This window comes from Portunus trituberculatus, chromosome 35, assembly GCF_017591435.1.
Source record: "Portunus trituberculatus isolate SZX2019 chromosome 35, ASM1759143v1, whole genome shotgun sequence".
NCBI lineage: Eukaryota > Metazoa > Arthropoda > Malacostraca > Decapoda > Portunidae > Portunus > Portunus trituberculatus.
The window spans coordinates 18,831,773-18,839,272 of record NC_059289.1 but is presented as its reverse complement, the minus strand read 5'-3'; the positions used below and the strand labels follow the sequence as shown (position 1 = coordinate 18,839,272).

The following is a 7,500-nucleotide window of genomic DNA, read 5'->3' as shown; positions in this document are numbered from 1 at the left end:
TGCGTGCCGTGTCTATCAGTATGTCACCTGTGCTCTCTCACCTGTACACTCCCACACGCACTAACAAGCACGTGCGTGACTGTAGTACGTGACAACCTGGTGCCGTTTAATGACAACTTAACATGGCCCAGATACTAACACTGTGTATACATGAATAAAAAAGAAAATGTTGTCTCTTAATCATTGATGTGAAGATTGTATGCAAAAGAGACTAATTTATCTGTATTTTTAAGCCCTTCAGTACTGGGACACATTTTTACCTCGATATTTGTATACTATTAGACCGATTTATTGACATTAGGAAGGGTCTATGGAGGGCAGAAGGTTAATGGTTCAGATTCTTCACTATTTTCATCCCCACGTGAGTTTCTGAAGTTGTGTATAATCAGCAAATAGTAAGCTGAATGAATATGGGAACGCGTCATGGTTCTCAAGGAGTTAAGTGTGTGTAAGAATATTGTAAGAAAACGGAAAATTATACGAAATAGCTAGAGTAAATAAAGGAAAAAAAAAAAAAAAATAGTCTGCTCTTAATAATTGATAAAAATGTAGATTGTATACACAGAAAAGACTAATTTATCTTATTTTAACTCAAGATAAGGCTAGAAAGAGGCAAGATTGTAAGGTTAAAAGTAACAAAGTAATGTATCTACGAAAATGAAGGAAATGGCATTACCTGCACTGCAATAATTGATAAAAATAAAACTTGATGCATAGAAAAGACATCTTACTTTAACTATAGATAAAGATAAAAAAGGCAAGAATATATGGTTAAAAAGAACTAAGTAATGTATCTAAGCAAATACAGAAAAAAGATATACTTAATTATTGATAGATATGAAGACTGTATGAATAAAAAGACTAATTTATTTTTCAATTCTGGATAAGAACAAAGACGAAGGAAAACTAAAAGAAAAGTAAAAAAAAAAAAAAAGCAAAAAATAAACTAATTCATTTTCTAACAACAGATAAGAAAAAAAGACGGAAGGAAGCAAAAAGAAAAAATATATAACATGAAAAAAAGACCAATATATTCTTTAACGATACACACACAAAAAAAAAAAAAAAAAAAGAAAGGAAAACAAAAAAAGAAAGATAAAATTATAAAGTAAAGACATAAGCGACTATTACATCCCATTACACAATAAAAAACGAAATGAAGAAAAAAAATAAATAAATAAACGCAAAAAAAGACTAACACATTCTTGAACACTCCATAAAAAAAAAGGACGAAGAAAAAACAAAAAGAAACGTAAAATCTATAACGCAAAAATAAAATAAAATAAAAAAGAACTAACACATCGAAGTACGTAACATCTGCAGTGCGTAGAATCCTAGAACGTACGTGTGAATCGTTAATTAGTTTACCTGTCTTGCAATCCAGTCCTTGCTTGGAAAATCCTTACGTGAATCTATAACTGAGGCCAAACTCCACCCAATATGCAGGGATTTATTTATTTGTTAGCATGATTTTATTTCGGCAGGTGGCATCGGGGGCAGGGTGGGGGAGGGGTGGGGAGAGATTGGAGGGGGGAAGGGAGGAGAAGGGTGGGGTGTTGCGAGAGGGGAGTGTGTGTGTGTGTGTGTGTGTGTGTGTGTGTGTGTGTGTGTGTGTGTGTGTGTGTGTGTGTGTGGGAACTAATTGTAATCCTGCCGCAGTGTTTGTGTGGTGTATTGCATTGTTATTAGTGGTGTAGTTATTGTTGGTGTTATTGTTGTTGTTACCATTATTATTACTGTTGTTGTTGTTTTTTATTAATATTGTTGTGGTGGTGGTTATTTTACTGCTACTGTTGCCACTATTTTTGTTGTTAGTTTTTTTTTTCGTTTTTCTTTTTTTTCTGTTACTACTACTACTACTACTACTACTACTACTACTACTACTACTACTACTACTACTAATAATAATAATAATAATAATGCTGTTTTCTGTTGTTTCTATTCTGACTAAACTAACACATTTAATATTACTTTTCTTCTCATTACTACTCCTACTACTACTCTCTCTCTCTCTCTCTCTCTCTCTCTCTCTCTCTCTCTTTTACAGCAGGGGTTCTCAACCTGGGGTACGCGTACCCTCAGGGGTACGTGAGAGGAATTTTGGGGGTATGTGGCAGGTTTCTCAAAATGCTTCAGTTTTGAATAGCAACAAATTTGTTTGTAGTATACAATGTGTCCTACATGTGCTAGGCTGGATGTGTCCTTCACTAGAACCAGGACACGTTAACAACGTTAACAAGGAAACTCTTGGAGTTATATCACTTGAGAGGAAGCTCTCTTGGATTACAGTTGCCACACAACCTTGCAAACCTATAATATTTGTTCCGATTTATTATTTTAAATGTTATTCACACACACAGTGACTTATTTATCACTGTTACTAGTTACAAGTTGCAACGCTGCAAGCAACATTTTATAGTTCACTGCCATAATGATCGAAAATTGTCTGATATAGTTCCTTTTTGGTAAATGTATTGAATGTTAGTCACATATAGTGTCTCCCTGTGAGGTACCAGTTCTTACCTCATAGAAACATACTAATATCAATTAAAAATTGTGTCTGCTCCACATATATAACACAATTTAAACTTAATAAACTAAGTCAATAAACCATGCATTTATTGTTACCCTTCCTAACGCTGCATTGTGGGTAAGGGGAACGTGATCAATACTGAAAGACTTCGCGGAGTACATAACATTAAAAATGTTGAGAACCTCTGTTTTACAGCATTATATTTCTCGTCCATCTTTTCCTCCTCTTCCTATATCATCTCCTCCTCCTACTGCACAGCCCCATCTCTTCAGAGTTCTAGTCTAGTTACCAATGTAGAAAAAAAAAAGAATAAATAAATGAATAAAAAATACAAAGGCCAAAAAGTCTGTCGCCGCTTAGCTTTATTGATTTCCCATTTACTTTCTCCTGTTTTTCTTTTATTTTTTTTTTCTCATGCTTTAATACCCTTCACCTTACCCCCTTCCCCATCCCTCCACTCCCCTCCCTTCCCCTCCCATCCACACCCCAACCACCACACGTCACCTGTCCGTCACTATTAGGCCTAAATTGACCCATTTAACTACGTCTCTTTTCCACCTGCTTTCACCGGAGTAACCTGAATGAGCTATTCATTAAAACACACACACACACACACACACCGAGAGAGAGAGAGAGAGAGAGAGAGAGAGAGAGAGAGAGAGAGAGAGAGAGAGAGAGAGAGAGAGAGAGAGAGAGAGAGAGAGAGAGAGAGAGAGAGAGAGAGAGAGAGAGAGAGAGAGAGAGAGAGAGAGAGAGAGAGAGAGAGAGAGAGAGAGAGAGAGAGAGAGAGAGAGAGAGAGAGTCAAGGTGAACCAGAAGTGAAGGCAATAAAAAGTGAACAGGTGTAGGAGGTTTGAGTACAGGTGCGCCTTGCCTCGCTGCTCATCTCCGTCTCTTTAATTCCTGTGGGTCTTGTAGGATTATTTCTGTTTTATGTGTGTGTGTGTGTGTGTGTGTGTGTGTGTGTGTGTGTGTGTGTGAGAGAGAGAGAGAGAGAGAGAGAGAGAGAGAGAGAGAGAGAGAGAGAGAGAGAGAGAGAGAGAGAGAGAGAGAGAGAGAGAGAGAGAGAGAGAGAGAGAGAGAGAGAGAGAGAGAGAGAGAGAGAGAGAGAGAATGTGTTTGGAAATAATTTTGTTTATAATATGAGTCTTCTTCCTCTTTTTAACCTTATTATTTCTAGTATTATGATTTTCTCTCCATTTTCTTCTTTTTACTAGTATCATAATTTTCGTTTTTCTTTCTTTACGTGTCATTATTTTCTCTAATATTATGGTGTTCCTTTTCTTCTTTTTCTCTAACATTTCAAACTTTTCACAACTTGTTTCATTTCTCTTTTTCAATATGAAGGAAACTCTAAATTCGTCTTCTACCGCACACTTCATTTACAATATTAGAAACACTCTGAATCTATCTTTTTCTCTGTACACATAGTAATCCTTGACATTTCTAATTTCTAACATATCTTTTTCAATAACCTTTAACTTTCTCTTTAGTGTCACGAGAGCTCTAAATAAATCCTTTACTATGTATTTGGTATTTCCTTTGTATATTTCTTAAAACCCCTTTAGTGCCATGACGCTTTTTCTTATTTATTCTGCTTACTATTTTGTGATTCATACAGATTCACATACTTATATGGGGATTAAAACAGTGAAGACTGTGGCCATTAATCTTCTGACCGCCATAGACCCTTCATAATGTTAATATAATCGCCAAATCATATACAAATCTTAATGTAAAATCGTGTCCCAGTTCTGAAGAGGATAAGGTATTATATAAAACAAATGTATTCTTTTACTGTACATTTATATTTTACGAAGCAAAACATATTGCCTGCTTTATTTATTCATTTACCTAATGCATTTATCCAGGTATTTAATAAAAGGGAACTACGATTAAACGGCTTATATAGTCATCAATAAATAAATAAATAAATAAATAAATAAATAAATATATATATATATATATATATATATATATATATATATATATATATATATATATATATATATATATATATATATATATATATATATATATATATATATATATATATATATATATATATATATATATATATAGAGAGAGAGAGAGAGAGAGAGAGAGAGAGAGAGAGAGAGAGAGAGAGAGAGAGAGAGAGAGAGAGAGAGAGAGAGAGAGAAAGGATTAAGTTATTTCTTTGCACATCTATCTATCAATGGATCTGGAGGGAACAATGAGTGAGCAGTTATGAATCTATTGATCTGTGTGTTATCTATCAATTTCATGTTAAAAGGTTGTCTTCATCAATATTTCACTGCACACTGGAATGCATTACTTGTTTGACATTTTTGTATTTTTTTTTTTTTTTACCATTCGTTGTTTGTTTCTTTTATTTTGCTTTCTAGACAGTATGTATTATTTATGTATCTCTCTCTCTCTCTCTCTCTCAGTCCACTATCCTCTTCCCCTGCCCAACTCTCTCCCTCTCCGTTTCTTTAATTTTCTCCTCCTCCTCCTCCTCGTAATGAAAAATGAGAAAAGAAAAAAACAGTGATTCTTTTTCATATTTAAGCCGCCAATATCACCGTGATCCCAGTAATTAACCTGCCAACTAATCACCTTAATTACAGGACAGCAAGACACGCTCGTTAAGTAGTTAGATGCCTCCACACAAAACTCCCTGATGTATCGAACAATTTTTACCTCGATATGAAAGAAATCGCGATACAGACTCCCATATTTTCACGCTAATCTGAGGAATAAATATACTAATCATGTTTTTTTTTTTCCGGGGGGGGCGGGGGTTCTAATCATTACCTTTACTTGAGAAATGACTCTGAGGTTCACTTGACTCTTACCCTCGTATTCTCAAACACTTCTCTGCTTCACTTCCACTATTTCAAAGGGGTTTATTTATATTTACACGAGTTTTCTTCTTTTTTTTTTTTTTATTTTTAGGTGTTTTTACGGTTCTAGAGACAGAGGGATAAGATTTCTACGTTATTAAATGGAGAAACACTCTTGAAAATCACGCTAATCATCTCTATGGTCTTGGGAAACAGTCATATAAAGAAAGTAAAGCGTTTCTACATACGGACTTACTCTAAACGTGAATGAAAAAAGGAAAAAAATATAAAAGTAATGATGGACGTAGAAAAATATGAGTAAATAAATAAATCAACATAGCATTGATCGTAATCATTATCTGAGCTTATAAAAGATCCAAATGTTTGATCAATACACGCACACGCACGTCAAGAAATAAAATAAATCAATAAATCAACAAGAGAAAATGGGAATGAATAAATAAATACATGAATAAATAAACAGAAAAATCATAATCAAATGCATATCTTCACTTTACAAAATCAAACCAAACCACACAAATGTATATCCAACCTAACCCAGTGTGATTAAACCTCATCTCCCCTAACCCAACACAACCCAACCCAGTGTGATTAAACCTCATCTCCCCAAACCCAACACAACCCAACCCAATCCAACCCAGTGTGATTAAACCTCATCTCCCCAAACCCAACACAACCCAACCCAACCCAACCTAACCCAGTGTGATTAAACTTCAACTCCTCCAACCCAACCCAACCTATCCTAGCATGTCCTATTTTCACCCCATCCCACTCCACCCAACCTCAACTCACCAAACCAAACACTAATTAATCTAACCAAAATCTAATCCCACCTCAATTTACCAAACATGTCCTAATACCACCCCACAACACCTAACCTCACCTCACCTCACCTAATTGAACCTCCCCACATCCTTTTCCCCTCTCATAACCCAACCTTACCTATCCACCTATCCTCACCTCAACTAACCTAACTTCACAACTAACCTTACCTAATTAAACCTCCTCCCACCCCTTCTCCTCTCATAACACAACCTCACCTACCTAACCTAACCTAATTTAACCTTTTCCTCCTACCCTTTCTCCCTCTCATAACGCAACCTTACCTATCCCATCCGACCCAACCTCATCCAATCAATCCTCCCCATCCTCTCCTCAGCCCTCCTCTTCCCCAACCCATCCCTAATGACCTTAATCACCCCACCAGCCCACCGCCAAACACCTCCGGGCCACACACCTGCAAACACACACATCTGACAAACACACCTGCCGGGACACCAATTAAAAAGTCACGTTTTAAAAGCCGCCCTCTAATTACCTGGCGCCTTGATGGCCTTAATCTATCTCATTAACCCCTTTCTCTCTTCCTGGTCACGTGACACACTTGGCGGAGGAGGAGGAGGAGGAGGAGGAGGAGGAGGAGGAGGAGGAGGAGGAGGAGGAGTTAAATTTCCTCTCGTTTCCAAGGATGAATCTCTTACTGAGCTTCTGTTTACTTCGGCAGGAGAGAGAGAGAGAGAGAGAGAGAGAGAGAGAGAGAGAGAGAGAGAGAGAGAGAGAGAGAGAGAGAGAGAGAGAGAGAGAGAGAGAGAGAGAGAGAGAGAGACCTAACTACCTGTCCCAGTTCTATTATCATTACTATTGTTTTTACATTCATAGTTATTTTCATCAACAATTTTATCTTATCTGCATTCATTGTCCTTCACCTCAATGAGAGAGAGAGAGAGAGAGAGAGAGAGAGAGAGAGAGAGAGAGAGAGAGAGAGAGAGAGCAAGCACGCACGCATAATGTTGCTTTTCCCGACAGGTGAATAAAGTTGGTCCCTCATTATTACCTATTTCTATGCTTTCTCTCTCTCTCCCTCTCTCTCTCTCTCTCTCTCTCCGTATCGGCGAGCGGGTGCGTTTGCCTCAAAATTTATGGCCAGACCACTTAGTTTGGGGCGACACATTTGCTCTCTCTCTCTCTCTCTCTCTCTCTCTCTCTCTCTCTCTCTCTCTCTGCCAGTCTAGTGAGCTGTTACATTAATCATATGCGTAATTATATGCAAAAAAAAAAAAAAAAAAAAGACATTATATTAATTAGATTATTTCCTGTCTACCCTTACCAACCTATACG

The 7,500-nt window shown here is 36.8% G+C and overlaps 1 protein-coding gene across 1 annotated transcript in view; it reads right to left on the bottom strand.

Annotated features, from left to right (window-relative positions):
• LOC123513326 (protein PRRC2A-like) overlaps positions 1–7,500 on the bottom strand; it is a 137,400-nt gene that overhangs the window by 31,083 nt on the left and 98,817 nt on the right.